Below are 18,716 nucleotides of genomic sequence, written 5' to 3'. Positions count from 1 at the left end.
CAACGTCTGCTAAGAAAAACTAAAGCATAATTGCAAATTGGAATTTCCTGCCTATTCTTACATCGACATTTGTGTTTTTCTCTTATCATCTCCCACATGTAAATGGAGCAGCTTCCTAACCCTCTTGTTATATATCACATTCAATATAACAGTTTAGCAAATTCTCCAATTGTGTTGGTGTTTGCTTTCACAGACATGGAAAGCAATTTGATGTGTCCTTTTAATGAGTCATTTTCATGCAAGGAGAAAAACAGTGGCTGAGGAAGTTCTTAAAGCATGCTGCTCATTGATTTTAAGATTCCCTTTTGAATCTGTGTTGCTTAAAACTCAGATTGTTTTGTCAGAAGAGTTATTCAAACCATCTTTTCTTCTAACTCATAAGTTTGAAGAACTCCAGCTTCCTTTTACTCCTTTGCAGGGGCTGCAATTTTGTCACTGAATTGACTTTGGCACAAAACAGCGAAGTGAAATTCAAGGTTTAGTTCAAAAAGTTTTTAACACTTGGGTTGTTAATGGTAACTGTCAAAATGTTAGAAGGATGCAAAACCATCTCTTCATGATAGTGCAAGGGAAGTGCAGATGGAAGTCTAGTAGGGCAGAAGTTCTCTTCATCTGTAGCAGGTGTTGGCTCTAAACTATTATAGTGACAATATAAATGTATTTTTTTAAGCTGTGCTCCTATGTTGATCATTTCAGTGTTGTTTCTAATGAATGCACAAACCTACTAATCTTGCTTGAATTCTGAGTTGGACAAAGGGTCGCTTGAGAAGAAAACTAGCTGCAATGGATGATTTCTTTAGAGGAACAAGGAATTTGGGATCCAACAAAACAACTGTGAGAAGAACAGATGAGCCAGACCTCCTACACTGGTCACTGAAGCAACTACAATGGTTATCATAACCCTCCCTATGGTCACATGTGCTCTTGCACTAGGGTTCCTTTGGCGTTTCACTCAACTGACAAGATGGAGAGATGGCATATACTGACCTTTCAAGCTCTAATAAAGGAGGGCCTGAAATTTTGGTTACAGTGGGCCACATGAGCTGTGTCACACTGAAGAATGTAGGAGTGCTTTCCTACCCCTTTGCTTTGGCGAGACAACTCAGACATTCCCTAGCTCCATGACAGGGGTAGATTGACATACACACCACCCAATCTCTGTGTTCAGTTTTTTTTTTCAGATATACTGGCAAAGAGCTGTGGCATGTATGGCAGTGAGTCCCCTCATCTAAAACACTGAGATTCATGGTTTTTGGGCATCCTACAACATCCTACAGGGACACAGCTCCAGCCACATGAGGATGTGGGAGAATGTGCAACAAAAAAACACAAAGGAAGGTGGTGCCTGTAGCATGTTGCATTCCCACATGTATGTGGCATTTAGCAGGGGCTGCAGGCAGTGTGTGTGTGAAAGAGATGAATTTTTGGTGTTATCAGGGTAGCAGGGGTGTGGTAAGTATATGTGCTTGCCACACAGGGGTGTGCACTGGGGCACTGGGGAAAAAGCTAGAGGACACACACTGCCAGAACAACTCATTCAGATTACAGCTCCCTTGCTGGGGCAAGCTGGTGGGTCGCAGGAATAGGCTGCAGGATTGAATTAATATTTTTCTAGATCTTGCTTGCTGGATACATGCAAAGTACATCAGTGCAACTTGAGATTAGAACTCAGTCTTGCAAAAGGAAATTTTGCTGGAATAAGGTACCATTAGAAAGCAAATTCTCTAGGATTCATGGGAGCCCATTTAAAAGCAAAATCATGGCTCATTATTTTTCTTTTAAACTAAAGGAAAATCTTCTAAAAGCAAGAATTGACCCTAATTTAGTTGAAATGTAGGTGAAATTGGTACCTGAAGCTACTGGTGAACATAATTTATAGTGTGCAGATGCTATAAATTGTGTTCAATATATTTTCCAAACTACACAAATAAAATGACAATTATTTATTAAAAATACTACTTCAGTACAAAAGTTTAAAGTTTCTTTTTGGGCACAATGATATTGGCTGTACTTAGAGTCTGTATATTGGAATGATACAGGTCATCGTGAAATTGTAAAAGTCTTAACAAAGAGCAAAACCACTGCATACAAGCTGAACTACTTAACCCAGCCATGAATTGTCTAAACAAAATAATTTGATACTGGCTGTTTTCCACATTTTAATTAGCAAGTGCAGATGGCTGTTGCATAATCCTGTTTAATGTCTGTGCTTGATACCTCCCAAATAGCTCAGTGACTGAATTCATACCTTAGTGTGGCTAAATGCATTAGCTCAAAGAAAACCACTAACACTAAGATTCACTTTCTGACATAAATCTAATGCAAGCATGTCTCCTTCACTGGATTAACAGAGAAAAAGCTCTTTTAATTTATAGTCTGTTCATTGCAAAGATGCCCCAAGATATTTTGTATACATGCATATTGATGTCTTCTGCGAATTTTTCCTCCCCAGCAGAGCTTCTTTGCAACAGAGATCACAGTGTCCCCATTAGATAATCACCACCCTCAATGACATGCAGCCTAATAATGCAATTGATCACAGTAAATCAAAGATTCTGGAATTCTCTGAACAGCTGTCTGCAGCTAACCCTTTCTGTGCAATGGGCTGCCTTGGCCAGGTTTTCCCTGGAGGCAGATCTATGGGAGGGGAAGGGAGGGCAGGCGTGGAGTTTGCAGCCCACCTGAGTGCTGGGCCCCAAGGTGCAGCGAGGACTGTGCCCTGCTCCTGCTCCCCACTGCTGCTGCCTCACACTGCTGTTTGCCACAAAGCAACCAGCTCTCCAGTCCTGCTAATTACGGTGGCTAACAAGCTACTCACATACCTGTGTGCAACACAAATCACATTAATTAAATTCTCATCATTTAAGATTTTTGAGTCACAAACAGTGACAGTTCTACCCTGCCTACCTACTGGTAACCTTTTTTTTTTCCTGTGCTTTTTTTTTCCCCCCTCCACACAACCCTGCTGTTTTAATTGAGGTTATGAGAAGCAAGAGACAGCATTGACGAGTATTTTGTTTAGTGTTCATATAAAAGGGTACAGCTTTAAGTGTTTGTTTTGCCACATTAGGATATATATTTTAAGATGCTTAAATGCTACTTACATGAGAAAAACAACTTGCCAGTTGCTCAACAGGGGCATGAGCATTGGTAGAGAACTTATGTGCATTTACTCAGACAAATAAAAATTTACATAAAAATAACTTTTAAATGTTTCAAAATGTAGAAATTAACATGATAAAAATTCTAAGTGATTAAACAAGATTTTAATGATTTTATTAGCTCAGCTCATTTTGTCTCTTAAAAAAAACCCCCAAAGCTACCATAAAGAAAACTAATTATGTTATGTTTTATCTTATCTCTCCCAGAATATATTTTATTACAAAAGTCTAGAACACCTGTTGTGCAGCTTTCTGTGCATTTTAATAACTATTTTAAATTTTTTTAAAGGGAGGGTACATATTTTTGTTTATTGAAATATTTATTGGATGATAGAATGTACGGATCTAAGTGACATGGTATATATGATTTTAAAAGAAAATAGCTTGCACTGGGTTTGTCTTAAAACCAAAGGGTTTCTTTCTGTGACCAGCATAAAGTTACAAAAAGCCACACTGGCATTGTTCAGGAACAACAAGGGGCAATATTCTATCTCTTGTCCGTGGTAGAAGAACAAATATATAATTTCATGCTTGATTTTTATAAGGAAGTCTGTTTTGTGAATGTACTATGGCTTAGTAATAAAAGGGAGCATCAACATAAATTTGTATCAAAATAGACACTGTTTGCTGAGCCAAGATTACAAACAAACTCACCAAAGCTTATATGCTGTTAAACTGTCAGTTAAGGAAAGCCTACTTCTTTCTGAAGGTTAGCCATGAAAGCTGCTACACAGGTGCTCTGTTAACTGAATTTCCAACAAGACCAAGAGATATTCATGTCCTCAAGACTACCTCTGCATTAAATACCACCTCTGGCTGTACCTGTAAAATGCTGCTGCCAGTGTTACCTGGACAGTGTAATTTATCCAGGGGGCAAAGAAAACACAATTTAAGCCCAAATAAATGTCCGTGGACAGGAATTGAGATGGAAATCTCAGAAGAAAAGATATTTCCCAAATCATAAAATGGCTTTTATGGTCCTGATTTATCAGTCTTTTTTCCCTCAGAACACCTGTTGGATGCACAAGAAAGTTAAATGGGAGAAAACAATGGCATGAGTGGATGGAGTATACTAGAATACATCTAGAATGAAGTTAATATTCTCTTGAGGAGAAGGTGAAAGCCAGTACTAGAGATAGTATAATATACTATTGGTCCACAAGAAGATTTTAAGATAGTTTTTGTTTGTTTTGTTTTAATGCACTTCCCTTTGGGTGCTTTATTTCAGGCAAAGTCCATGAAGAAAAATATAAATTCATTCCATCTATGTCCAGCAAATACCAGAAAAAATACAAAAGCATGGAAGGGACACTAGGTTAGCTACAGGGAACACTGTGCTTGTTCATAATTTTCATGGTATTTATTTGAAGACACCAAAATAAGTGAGAAGTATCTTTGCATTTTATTTATCTAAAGCCTCACAATAACAAAAAGTTTGTGATTCCTTTGAGCAGCCAGAAGTGGCTGATATCCACTAATGAGAAAGGAATCTTATTCAAAATATGGTAATTCTTAACCTCCATTTCTATTCTTCCATTTCTCTCTACACTTCCAAAGATAGTTTATGTGTTAAGCTCTGATCCTCAAAGTGAAACCAGGTATTTCCTAAAGAGATGGGAGTACATGGAGAATCTTTAGGAATTGAGAGACCCTCATCTCCATGCCTTTGTTTTCCCTGTTGGTGTGGCTTGGAAATAAAAGCTAAAAAGTTATCTTATGAAAATCAATTGCATATCTTAGACAACACAGAAAGTAAAAACACGGTTCAAGTAATGAATGGAATAACTTCAATTGTGTTTGGTTTGTTTGTACTTAGTAAATCTCACTTATACAAATGTGTTTCAAAGTTAATTATCTACTATAATTCTAATCTAAATATATTAAAGGGACTTCTTTATCATTCTTAGTCTCCTGTGAAATCATTTGAGTGTCCAAGTGATTGAACTCTAGTATAAAACTGTTGACATTAAAATAGGGTGTAATAAAGAGAGACAGTTAATTGCTAGTAGGTCAATGAAGAGAAAGGATTGTGCTCAATTTAACAGTACCATGGTGAGCAACGGTTGGAAGTGAAATAGCTGCAAAAGAACAGACATATGGGTGACCTGCATTGAAGAAAATGAAAAATGACATACCATTTTCTTATTTTCAAGTAATTGAGGTTGCAGATGGTTCTATGATTGACAATTCATACAGAAAAAAATGAGTGCCAGAAGCCTGTGTTCTCCAAGTCTGTACCTGAGCTGGTCATCTGAACACCCTCTAAAGACAGTGGAAACAAATGGTTTCTTACTAAAGAAATATAATTTAAAATGTAGTTCTCTAGAAGTACACATATTTTTCTTCACTGGAAATGAAGAGACCTGGAGGCAACAAGTTCAAGATGTGAACATTTAAAACTAGAGGACAGAAATCCTACCAAAGGCATATCTGATGCTGGAAAACCATTAGCAGTGTAGGTGGGACAAGGGAGTAACAGCCTTGGCTACCTACCAAATGCTGCCACACTAGATCTTCAGCAGGGAACTTCAAGACTGTCCAATGACACTACACAAACTTAGCAATTGTTCCAGTCCGTGGTTTTATAGAGTATATACTGACTATATACTGTGGTTCTGAAGTTAGAAGACCCTTGTTTCACGATTCTATTTCTAAATCAAACTTCCTGTATGAAGTACTAAACTGACAGTCTGCATCAAACTCTTGACAGTCTTGAAAGGAGAAATCCTCAGGAAGCAATATAAGTGATGCATAAAGCAGCTGGAGTAGGACCACAAATCTTTAGTTCTAAGAAGCCTTAGTCTTGCTTTTATCGTTGACTCAAAAATATATGTGAAGATGAAGCCATTGTTTGTAGATAGAGCTGGTCATAAGCTTCCTTGAAGACAAATCTACTTCACAGACTCCCAAACGCCTTCAATTGTTTTCAAGTTAGGCTTTGGAGGTGTTTATTTAGAAGTTTATATGTCCTGCTGATTTTATTGCACTTCTTTTGATCTGGGGAATGCACTGTAACACTGTGCTTTGTAATTTGCAGTATTACCAAAATATTTTTCCACTGTGATTTTCAGCTCTTTGGGTATTTGAAATGTTAATGCTTTGCACTCACAATTCACTCTTGAGCACCAGCCTGCTTTCCCAGGCCACGGCCATGAGCAAACAGGTAGGTGAGAGTGCAAGTGTTCAGATAAATATTCATGTATTTATACTGTGATCATGAAATTGAAAAGGCTCTTTCACAAGTACAAAATAGAAGGTTAGGCCTCTCTTCAGCTGAACAACATATTCTCCTCCCTTCAGCATCTTGTTCCCCATCAATCCACCAACATGCATAAAGACTCGTTCTCCACCCTGCAGTAAAACCCAACTCTTACCTTTTTTCTATCAAATCTCCAGTGCTATCTTGGGGCAAGAATACTTCTTATTCTTTATTTTCTCTAGTGAACAAATGCCTACAAATGTCACAATTTCATATGCTGTCAATTGTGTCAATTTATGTAGGTAAAGTTCCCCCTTTTGCTTCCACTTAAGCACACAGAATCTGGCATATGTCTCATCTGTGCTATGGTATCTTAATTCTATGTCATTGTTGAAGATACCTAAAAATTGCAGCCCAGCTTTTGATTATTTGCTTCATCTAGCTTGTTTACTGTCTAACTCAGTTAATTTATTATCTTTATCATATACTAATGCTGTGACATGATCAAATGTTACAGAATGGTTATAATGCTGTTACAAATTTAACTGGATTGGGAAAATACTGTTGATACAGGCATTGAAATTCTTCCAATCAAGTCTAAGAAATTTGAACTGATTTGACACTCTCTTTGGGCAAAAGAAGCTTTAAAAAAGTCTTCTGCGAAAAAACTACTGGTTTATGTCTCTCGATATACTGAATTTACTTTTTAATTTACTGAATCTTCACACTCATTTATTCCCACATGATCTAAAAGTCTTGGCTTTGTAAATAGTCCCTGAAAGGTTTTTGCATGATGCATGTAAAACCAGGGCTCTCAATCTGCTGATCCCAAAGATCCCCTTTTCTCCATGGTGAAAGAGGGCCATAGGCATACACAAGAAACTAGCCCACTTGAAGGGACAGAGAAAAGAAAGCAAGTGTGCTTCTATCTTAAAATGGACTTTCCAAGAAAGAGTCCTGCTAAAGATGAATTTTTAAAATAGGGATTTTAGTAGAAATACCAGTACTTCTGTGACTATGCAGGCTATGGATCTCAGTTAATGTCTAGATTTATAGACAGAGCAGGTATCTCTGCTCTTAGATATAGATTGATGCTAATGACAGGAATTTAGGGATCTAGGAGTTAAGCTCATATTATCATACAGTGATGCTGCAGGCCTTCAGGCAGTTTTCTCCAGCAGTTCTCTGCAAAGGATCATATAATGGGATGATAAGGACAGATGTCAAAATGCTCACTTAAAGAGTGAATGTGGTAGAAAGAGAACAGAACTATATTGTAAGGCATTTGGGCTTCTCTTTAAGAGAGAACACCTGTACAGCAAGGTTAGATTTTTGCCTAACAAAAATGAAACCAGATTACTGGCTCGGAAGACTAAGTGTGCTTACTTAAACAAGGAGTGGGAAGAAACAGGTTCTGAGAAGCGCTGAGGTTCTATTAAGACATCTGTTTGATATTCAAAGTTAGCAGTGTTTTCCAGAATAGGTGACACCCAAGGATAAAAGCTGTAACAATTACAGACAGACTGAGGAATACAAAAGTAACCCTTTGAAGCTCATACAAGACCTAAAGAGCATGTGATGTGGATAACAGGGGGAAGGATGTAAAAAAATAATAATATCAAATAAAAATGCTAAATAAACACTGGTATGTAGATAAATATAAAATTCATGTAAATGTCCATGCACTGGGACGCCTAAAATCAAAAACCAATTGGCCAGGCAGTGGAGAACCTATAATCTGTATTGCACAACGGCATCATGAAACAGGACATTTTTTGTGAGACACTTAGCCATATGGAGCGATCAGACTGACAGAAGTGGTGTGGGAGTGACCTTGCAGCTAGAAAAAACCCATAGATTTCATTAACACAAACTTTCTGAATGGGAAAGATCACATGTCAGATCTTGCCTCAGTACAGACCTCTGCTTCAGAACCCCTGTGTGGAAGCCAGCCAAAGAAAGACTTTGGATTAAATCCTGACACCAACAAACATATGACTGGCTTTAGGATTTTACTGCCTTTGCAGTGACCCTGAGGCTGCTGGCATAACCCTGCCTGCTCCCTGTCTTCTGAACCTGCAAGAACAGCCCTCGTTGCAGCAGGAGCCGGCTCTGGGTTCTTCACAGCATCCTCCCTGCCTGAGCGCGTCCGGCCAGGCACAGCCCTGCTGGTGTCCCCAGGATGTGAGTGGAGCAGCTGTAGGGATGGAACTCTGATAGGAGGTCCAGTGCCAGGACAGTTTAGAACAGAGTGGGAAGAGACATCGAATTTTATGGGATTGGGAGAGTGAAGCTTATTCACAGAGATGCCAGAGGCTATGACACCTAAGTACCATAAAGAAAGCAGCAGAAAGCAACCATAGTGTTTAATAGCAGTGACAGCAATCATAATAGAGACGAAAGCACAGTCTGAATTAGCACACAAGCTACTAAATTATTGATAACTTCAGTGTACCTTTTTGGAATAGCTATTCTCAGAGAGAGAAAGTCTCTTTCTGATTTGATCCTAGCAGTTAAAATGTAAACTTTTCAACACTCTGCACAGAAGGTGATATGTTAGTTACTGTACAGGTAACAGGACACAAGACCTGCTAAATTAAATAAAAAATTTCCATAACACACTGGCACAAAAAAAACCCAAAAAAACCCAAAAAAAACCAAACTACCAATCAGAAGGGAAGCTGCCAGAATCTGTAGGCTAAATCATCCCTACCAGTATGAAAGAGATCTCAAATGAGAGGAAAGCTGTAGGAGAAGTTGCCTATTTAGAATTGTGTTCAGCTGGCGACTTTGCTGTTTCTCTGACTTTTCTGGCAAGCCTGGTAGATTTAACTCCGACTTATTAATGCAAATAACTGTTCAAAATCACATTTAAATTAGATAGCACAGGAGGGAAAATATTAGCCCTAGTTTCTTATCCTCATGGTCTTGAAGGTTTTTAAAGGTAACACAGAAGGAGATGGTAAATCAAAAAGAGCATCTGTGTTTTCTTCATCCATAACAAGAGCTATGTTATAGATCAAATAAATACATTCTTGCTTCTTCCCTAGCACTTTCTCTCCAGTCAGTGCTACTCATTTTTGGAATAAAGTCAATTAATACAGTGAAATTAGCAGGGAAACACCTTTACCATGTCTTTTGAACTCATCAGCAAAAAAAGATATTTCAAGGATTGGAATAGTTTTGGGGAAAATACGCAGTCAGTCTAAATGTTACAAAGATATATATCATCCTAGGAAAATTTGTTGAAAGCACAACTCCTAAGTCCTAAAGGCACCAGAGATGAAAAAGTCTCAAATTTTGTTTTCAGACTGTAGTAGAAGTGCTGGTACATGGCAGACTACCTGCAGGGAGATGGTAGCTGAGTTGTAACCTGCTCCTCCAGAAGCTTCCCTGGGCCAGTTAAGGTGTGTATAATTTACTCTGGATCATTATGGTTATGAAGGATGGTGATGAATATGTGAATACCATCAGAGAACTCCCATTATGTGACCTTTATCCAATTTTCACTAACAAGTTAACATACCCTTGGAATGAAAAAGGTGAAAAACACTGCACAGAGAGATATAAAGGCTGGTGAGTCATTTCGGTGACATTATTACTGAAGCCTTTTCCAAACAAAAGTGGCAAGTGTTTGCATTTTCTCTGCTAGTTTGCTGAAACTGGCTAACCCAAAGTTAACACAGTCTTTATCACCAGCCACCATTTTCCCTGCAATTGTTATGGCTGTTATTTAAAAAATATCTCTACAAAGCCATATTTTCCCTTCAGCTCCACTGCTGGAAAGACAGGCCATTTAGACCACTGGTGAGGACTGAAGACATCTGATTTAGAAAAATCTTTTGTTTGGGACAGGGTCTAATTGTGTATATTCTGGATTACAGTTACAAAACATTGTTCCTCCACTCAAACCTCCTAGGAAGTATCTCTCAGAAAAAAATGAAAATAATCTATAGTGGCCTAATTTTGATTTTGCTGTCATTAATATTACAATAACAACATAAGGCCCCAGACATAAATAACATCTTTTGGAAACATAAGAAGATGCACTACTTGCCACCAAAGACCTCATGGTCCCAGAATTACCTACAGGGTCCAAGTGTGCAATATAGAGCTCCCTTTGAAATACTTGCACTTGAAGAAACCTTTAGCTAAATGGTACTCTTCCAGTTTAAACTCTCAGAGCAATGAGTTTCTTCCTCTCTTGTGTGAACAACCTTTCTTATAGAAGCACATTAATAAGAAAAGGGGTGTTCCTGATAGATCATGAAATACTGAAAATAACTAAGATGGAACCTCAAATGGGATTTCTGGGATTCTTTACTACAGATTCCTCCACAAACTACACCAGCAGTACAGCAATGTTGCATATCTTGTCACTACCTTTTTAGGGCTTCTCATTTTTTAGGAGAGCCACTGTTCGGAAAAAGAAAAATGTTCTGAGGTGAAAACAATCCCAACATAATGAATGCATTTTATTTTTTGAAACTGCACATTGTTTTGATGGAGAAGATGCATTTAATGATGCTAAAGAAGATTAAAGATGGTAAACTGCTGACTGGCGTAACATTTCAGGACTGAGTATTGAGTGTATATTTCCAATGGGGTCTGTTCTTTGTGTGCCGGTTTTGTGCATTAAGGCTCTGCTGTACATAAATTTCCTGGGGCAAAGGGAAGGTTTAAAATCTCCCACACTTCACCCTGACAGGTTGGTGCTAGATAGCAGTCTTGGCACTTAGGATGCATTTAGACAAATCAATTGTAACTTTCTCCAAAGGTGTACACTATTCTGAGGTGTACACCACTCTGAGGTGAACACAAAGGAAACCAGCAGCAATAAACTGAAAAACAACAGAGAAAAAAAAATCACATTCCTTGATTTGGGAATACTAAATTCAACCAAGAGTTTTATTTGGGGAACATTATCATTCTAGGCTCACTTTGTAATCAACAGAGAAGAACAGGCACTTCCAGGATGTGATTTGAATGAAGAATGGTCTCACTTTTCCTTCATCAATTTCCTTTCTTTCTCAACTACCTTTGCAGAAGGCCTTGAACAACTCTGCTCCTAACTAGGCAACTCTGCTGCTAGTCTCAGGTGCTTATCACTGGGTGTGAAAAGTCAGGAAATATGTTCACATGTTTTTGGTGCATAGTACAAATTCAGGCAGAATTAAACACTGCAGTCTCTACAGTCTGTCAACCATACCTACTTGACTGTATGAGTGCCTGTATTACAAATTAACAGTAAAGAATACTTAAACAGCAGTGACAGCTGGGACCAAGACTCAGGACTCTCTCATGCCTGCCCTCACCAATGGGCTGAAAAATCAAGCTCCCTCTTACCTATTCTTTCTGTGCTCCACAGCCTCACACAGCGAGCAGAATGAAGAACTTCTCTAGCCTGATGGGTAGGATAAACTCTGAGGAAAAGGGAATTGCGGTTCAAACCCCTTCAGTCCAAGAAAGGCTTAAAATCCATGTTTCCCACTTCTTGTAAGAGTGTTCAAACAATGAAGTTATTCTGAAGTGGTTGCTGCCTCTTCCTCCTCCATCATTAGCTGCTTGCTCTCAAGAGACGACTCAGTGCTCTGCATTTCAAGTGGAAGAAGGTGATTGAGGTTCAACACTTGTTCAGATCAAAACTGAGAGGTTTCCCAGGTGATTGGTAGGTGGGAGTTTCAGTGACCTGCTCAGACAGTGGAGAAAGAAAGGTTCCTAGCTGCTTTGAATTATTTCAGAAGTGGTCACCTTTCCCCACCCATTGTATTTGGAATGGAGATGTCTGTCTTAGAGGCTCTGAATCATCCTGCTGGGCCAGGTGCTGCCTGGAAGCATGACAGCACCCAAGCTGAGCAGTTCCTGTTGATAGTTCAAATACTGCCTTCACTTCATGACACAGTTCTTAGCCATTTCCTTTGAGCAGGTACAAAAGAAGTGGTGCTTCAATGACATATCTCCCTCATCTTCCACGATCTATCTCAGTAGGCTGGAATACAGGAAAGGCTGCTTTAAGCAAAGGACCCCTGAAGACCCCTGATTCAAGGTAATTTGTTTTAATTTCTCAATATTTCCCTTCCATAATGAGCCAGTATATTTGCAATCATACTCCTGAGCTCACTGGGGAACTGAGAAATGCATTCAACACATACATACAGGCATGTGCTGAATGCCAGCCTAGGCATGACATTCTCCAGGCCATCCATTAGCATAGCAATGAGCTTAACAGGTAGAGAAAGCATGTTCACTCCACTATAAATGGCTAGTTGCATTAAGTATAACATTTACATTTGCTTGTAGTTGTCTGAATTCAGAAGCAAATTTGACACACTACACTCATGCCAGTAGATCCTCTATTTCCTCTCCCCCCCACTTAATTGCACACTTTTTTTGCTAGCTACTCTTCCCTTTTCAGTCCTCAGCATGCAAATTATGCCCACTTTCACTTATTTTCTGACTAATTTAGAACTAAAATTTATGCTGCTGTTCACGTCACTGCTGAAATTGGCTCAGAGCTTTCCAAGGGAGTTGCACTTGTTGACAGCAGGTATGAATATATTTCTCAGCTTTGAATGCCTTCATGTGAAAAAAAAAAATTGCAGAGCACTGTCAAAGCTGTGGCTGATACACTGCATAAATGTATAAAGTAAATAACCATACTTACTATGATGAATTCCAGTCTTAGTCCCTAATAACCACCTTTTGCAGGTAATAGTTGCTGAACTTTTATGTGGAAAATATAAGCCTGGCACCCTAACATTTATGTACTAAAAAGCAAAGGCTGGTTATCAATATGCTTCCTTACATCATGAAATTTACCACATGGCTAGGTGGTTAAAATATTACCAATTACTGCAATATGATGATGGACTCCTCCAGTGGGAACAAGAAGGAAATCCCCCAGGACAGCATGAGTCTATTCTAGATATTTTTTTAGGCAGGAGGTGCTGAGCCTCCTTTCATAGGATATTGATTTGGATCTTTGCATTATATAGTGACTGGCCCGACTGACCTCTGCCTGAACTGCACCTGAACAGTTTTTAATCTGCTTACCAGAACAAAAGTAAACTGCAAAAGCATATTAGATACAAAGCACTGACCTCTCTAGACTGTTTTTTTTTTACTTTGTTTGCTATTTAAACATCAGTTTGTAGCCTGAAAGACTGCTTATGTAGGCTAACAAACTAACTGAATGAAATGTTAATGTTTTGGTCATAATATATAACCTTTTAGATAAATTTTGCTGTTTAAAAAATGTAGAGACTCTCTACTTTGCTAGCAAATAATGTAAGAAATTATTTCTGCTATGAAAGAAGCTGGCAAAGATCAAAATCCTTAACCACTGCACCTTTTTGGAATGAAGCATTCAGTACTTTGAGAGGTAAATACTGCTGATAAGAAATCAGTAAAAACACCAGCCAATGTTTTTGGCTGTAAATAAATCAGTAAAAACACCAGCACCAGTGCACAGGGCACTTTTAGACACCCAGGAAGAATACAGGTGGAATAAGGAGATGTAGCTACTGTCATTATTGTTCAAAATAAAGTATTTATAGTAGCCCTGAAAGCATGTGATTCTCTCTGTTACTTCACATTTGACTTTAATAAACATTTAGCTTGGTTTCAGTAATGTACTCATTGAATTTAGAAAAATTAAATAAAAAAGGAAAATATTCACTGCAAATAGAAAAAGGGACAAATTTTAGAGATAATCTATATTTCCCATTAACTCTACTCTAGAGAACAGAGCTTTCCAGTGAAATACCACATACAATTCCCTGTGAGAACATAATCAAAAAAGTCCAGCAATGAACAAGTTTCACTCAGTCACTGTTTTCCAATGGGATTTACAGCCGCCTTGCTGAATGAGCATCTAGAAGGCCCTGGACCCACTCTGCCAGGCAGCAGTAGTTATACTCATGGCTAATAGAGATGGGTAAGCACATACACATGCACTAAAACCACAATTCCATTAATTATTTTCTGTTAGGTAGGAAAGAAAGGCAGAAAAAAAAATTATTCCATTGAAATGGCTGAAGGCATGGGGGCTGGTGCCTGAACCAGCATTCAAATGCCTGGAGTATTCTCTTTCCCTGGGCCTTGTGCTGAGCTCATTTGGTTCCTGACTGCTCTTCTCATAATTAGGTTTTCCACAGAGTAGTGATACAGCACAATGAATATACTGAATGCTGAGGTCAGAACCAGGCTTAGTAAAGACCAAGGATCTTTGCACTTGCCACTGGGCAAGACAACTTCCCAGAGCCACAAATGGTTGCCCCAGATCTCAGAAAATAATGCAGTTTTCCAGATGCAGGCTTAAAAGGTTTTAAGGCCACTGAATAAACTGTTGTGGATTGACTCTGGCAGGCTGCCAGATGCCCACCAAAGCTGCTCTATCACTACCCTCCTGTGGAGTTAGGGAGAGAGAGAAAGCTGGGAGTTAGGAGAGAGAAAAAATATAATGAAAGCCTCGTGAGTAGAGATAAGAGCAGGGAAAGATAATTCACCAGTTACTGTCATGGACAAAACAGATAGACTTGGGGAAAAAAATTATTACCACTCAAATCAGAATGGAATAATGAGAAATAAAAACAAATCTTAAAACCAACTCCTCCACTCCTCTCCCTTCATCCCAGGCTCAGCTTCATACCCAGTTCCTCTACATCATCCTCCCAGTGATGCAGGGGGATGGAGAATGGGGGATGGAGAATGAGGGCAGCGGTCAGTTAATCACATGCTGTCTCTGCTGCTCCTTTCTCCTCAAGAGAAGTCCTCACATGCTTCCCTGCTTAAGCATGGGGTCCCTGCAAGGGGAGTCAAGTCCCCCATTAACTTTTCCAACATGGAGTCCTTCAACAGGCTTCAGTTCTTCACAAACTGCTCCAGTGTGGCTCCTTCCACGTGACACGGTTCTTCAGGAACAGCTTGCTCCATGAGGTCATAGGTCCTGACATCTACTCCAGTGTGGGTTTCTCTCTCCATGAATCCACATGTCTTGTCAGAAGCCTGCTTCAGGGTAGGCTTCCCACAGAGTCACAACCTCCTTTGGTCATCCAGCTGCTCTGGTGTGGGGCTGTCCAGGTGGATATCTCTCCACTCTGGAACTCCCTGGGCTGCAGGGTGACAGCCTACCTCCCCATGGTCTTCACCACAGGCTTCAGGGGAATCTCATCAGCACCTGGACTTCCTCCTCCTCCTTCTTCTTCAATGACCTTGGGGTCAGCAGGACAGTTTGTCTCACATATTCTCACTCAGCTGCATTTGCAGTAACTTTTGCCCCTTCTTAAATACATTTATCACAGAGGTGCTACAGCTGTCACTGCTTGGCTTTGACTTGGAGTCTTCTGACATTTGCTCTATCAGACATGGGGGAAGCTTTTAGGAGCTTGACATAGAAGTCACCCCTGTAGCCCCCCCATTACTAAAACCCTGCCATGAAGACCCAATACTAGTCCTTAGGAAAAACAGTCTCTCCCATCCCTCAGGCAAACAACCCAGGTATTTGGCAACCTAAGCAGCTGTTTTCTACTTTCCCTTAGAAAAGTTAGAGTCAGAAAGAAGGTTAGGGTGGGGGAAGAGCTGAAGTTGGAGCTAGTACTCAAGGTCACTTGGTCTCAGAGGTACCGTGAGACACAGAGGTACAGAGAGGTACAGATGGTAAACTGGGAAGAATATTTGTGTCTGCAAGTGATGTCAACCCTAACCAAAGTGAATGAGCTCTGGAGAGATGAGAGGTTTGTGGGTTATGCCCTCTAGCATAAATTTTTAGCAGAAGATGGAAGGCATAATCCAGGAAGGGGGTATCAAAAATTGCAAGTGTTTTTGAGAACACACACTTATGCAAATTGTTCAGTGATGTCATATCTTCCGTCCCCGAAACCTAGCATAACAGAGACCTCGTTAAACCTGAACTAACACATAAGCAGCCCATCCAGGTACACACACTGGTCCATCACCTGAACTGCGGGTACCAAGCCCAACATTAAGTAAATAACATTTGACACAGAGACTCAACTCCCAGAGAACATTTGCCAAGGCTGGCCAACTTCCTTGCTCACTCTTTGCAGAAGGTGAGGACCCAATGTACAACAAAGTAATGGACTGATAGTATGTGTACAACCTAAGCTGACATAAAATAATGAAAAAGGGTAGCAGTAGAAGTGGGTATGGGTCAACAAAACTTAGCTGCAAAATTCCGGCAATTTCTTTCTCCAAGTCTCTGACCTCCATGACACTAATGCATATAGCTGATGAAAAAAACAGATGTGCCTTCATGTTCAGTTCATCATTATTAAGATTTCATTAGTATAAGAATGAGTAAGAACTTGCTGTGGAGTCTTATTAGAAGTCTTCAAAGGTATCTGAAAAAAAAATCTTCACTACAGCACCATAGATACTGATAGCTCACCTGCAAAAGTATGATACTTTGTCACATGAACACAAAATAACAAAATGAGCACTGATCCATTAAACAGATTGTTCCTGACAGGGCATGACATTAGGGCAGAATCTTGTAAAGAGCAAATTCATGTAGTCATGTCTAATTAATTAATCTGAAACAAGAGACTGACAATACTTATGGTTGCAGCTAAGCAAGATCCTCAGTGAAATACAGTATCAGAATTTATTGTTACTCGTTGGTCAGATAAGACCAGCAGCACCACCACATAGAGAGCAAATCAGGGATAATATCTAAGTAATTAGTAGTTAGGTCCACTGTGTCACACATATTCTGTGACCACACAAACATGACACCCATTTACAACCCATTTACAACGTACCAGGACAAGGAAGCATCACAACAGGTACAGAGGCGGTTAAATCCTGGATGGGCTTACTTATGTAAATAAGTACATGTGGACACTTCTTTTGTAAATTTAAGAATATCCTCTTTTGTAAATTTAAGAATCCATCCTCAAGGCCAGATTCAGCACATCTACTTCAAGAAGCTTTCTTAAGTATCAAAATGCCAGATTCTAGGAAGGTGGTTCAGGCCACACAAAGCTGTCAGCTGGGAGAGGTCAAGCATCTTCAATGGTCAAGTGGTCTTTGCCTATGGGGTGAACTTGCAGCTCACTGAGAGAAACCACAAAGCAGTGGACTGCACCTCAACCAATGTCCTGAGCAGGAGCACTGGGACCTGTTTTGGAGCTGCACGTATACAGAGGGAAGAAATTCTACCGACAAAAATAGATCTGCTGTTTTCCTACTTGAACAGGATGCCTTCAGAAATGCCAAGGTACTAGGAAAAGATGTAGAAGGAGTTCAGGTCATCTTGATCCAGATTCCTAATGTGCAGCATTGAGTCAGGCACTTATGCCTTGATTTTGATGGAATCCAGGGACCGAAACAAAGAAGAGCCATGGACCAGTGAGGCTGGCAAGGGGTTACTTTCATCTTGCTGGGGGAAATGAGATGAAAATTGCACATGTAATAGGAAGATATTCAAAGAGGCATCGGAGCAATGCACTGGCAAAGCTCCTGCTGGAGGTGTCTGAGGGAGCAAAAGATGGCAACAATTAAGGGAGCTGTGGCAGCAGGAGTAGGCAGAGGATTTGTCTTGATGATTTAGGAGACAAAGGAGATGGGGATGTATTTATAGAGGCAAGCTGGGCTGGAGAAGGTATTTTCAAAATAGAGGTTGCAAGAACAAGGTTACTGTGCTTGTGTCTCTGCCACTGAGTCATTGCGACAATTTCCCCATCTGTAAAACTGAGATAATAATACTTACCTATCTTACAGAGGGAGGGGAGTGTGTTGTGAGGATTAATTAGCCAAGGTTTGTACAGCACTTTGAACATGTAGAGAGCGATATAAGTGCTCAGTACTAAGTTTATTATTAATATGGAAGGAATAAGCCAGGGTGGGGGTGGAGAGCGAGTGAGCAAGCTTTTAAAAGATAAGAGGAAGGAAGTAACAACAGGATGACAGAGAATAGGAAGGGATGGGATTAAGGGACAGTTTGTTAAATTAGAGGTAAACACAGGGAGACTTTACTGGAAGCTTAAATAAAGGAAGAAAGCATTAGGAGTGGAACTGTTAAAACTAGAGGCCTATGAGCTCTGATATTATTCTCCTCTCATTTTCTCCTGTTTTGTCAGCTTTACACCACACTGTGGGACTTTTGTTGTCTTCCCAGAAGTCTTTATCTGGAACAGTGTCTGCAAGTAAAATAGTCTTTATCTGGAACACTGGAAGTGAAATAAATGTGAACTGTCAAACTCAAACTTTAGCTCTGGCACTACAACTCCCACCACATCAGTAAGTTGTGGATCTGAAACCAGAACTTAAAAAATAAGCAGTTTCCTATTTGAATAGTTTATGTAACCCTATCTCCCTCCTCCACCGTAAAACCA

General features: G+C 39.7%; 2 long non-coding RNA genes across 3 annotated transcripts in view; both read right to left on the bottom strand.

Moving 5' to 3' along the window:
* Positions 1-18,716, bottom strand: part of LOC137468434 (uncharacterized) — a 386,683-nt gene that overhangs the window by 41,058 nt on the left and 326,909 nt on the right. The window lies entirely within an intron of this gene.
* Positions 1-18,716, bottom strand: part of LOC137468433 (uncharacterized) — a 43,755-nt gene that overhangs the window by 3,099 nt on the left and 21,940 nt on the right. Inside the window, exon 2 of the long non-coding RNA XR_010995935.1 lies at positions 11,707-11,783. This is a non-coding gene — a long non-coding RNA (uncharacterized lncRNA). The remainder of the gene's footprint in view (positions 1-11,706; positions 11,784-18,716) is intronic.

Source organism: Anomalospiza imberbis, chromosome 2, assembly GCF_031753505.1.
Source record: "Anomalospiza imberbis isolate Cuckoo-Finch-1a 21T00152 chromosome 2, ASM3175350v1, whole genome shotgun sequence".
NCBI classification, from domain to species: Eukaryota; Metazoa; Chordata; class Aves; order Passeriformes; family Viduidae; genus Anomalospiza; species Anomalospiza imberbis.
The sequence above is the reverse complement of the archived record's forward strand: the minus strand, read 5'-3'. Positions and strand labels throughout refer to the sequence as shown.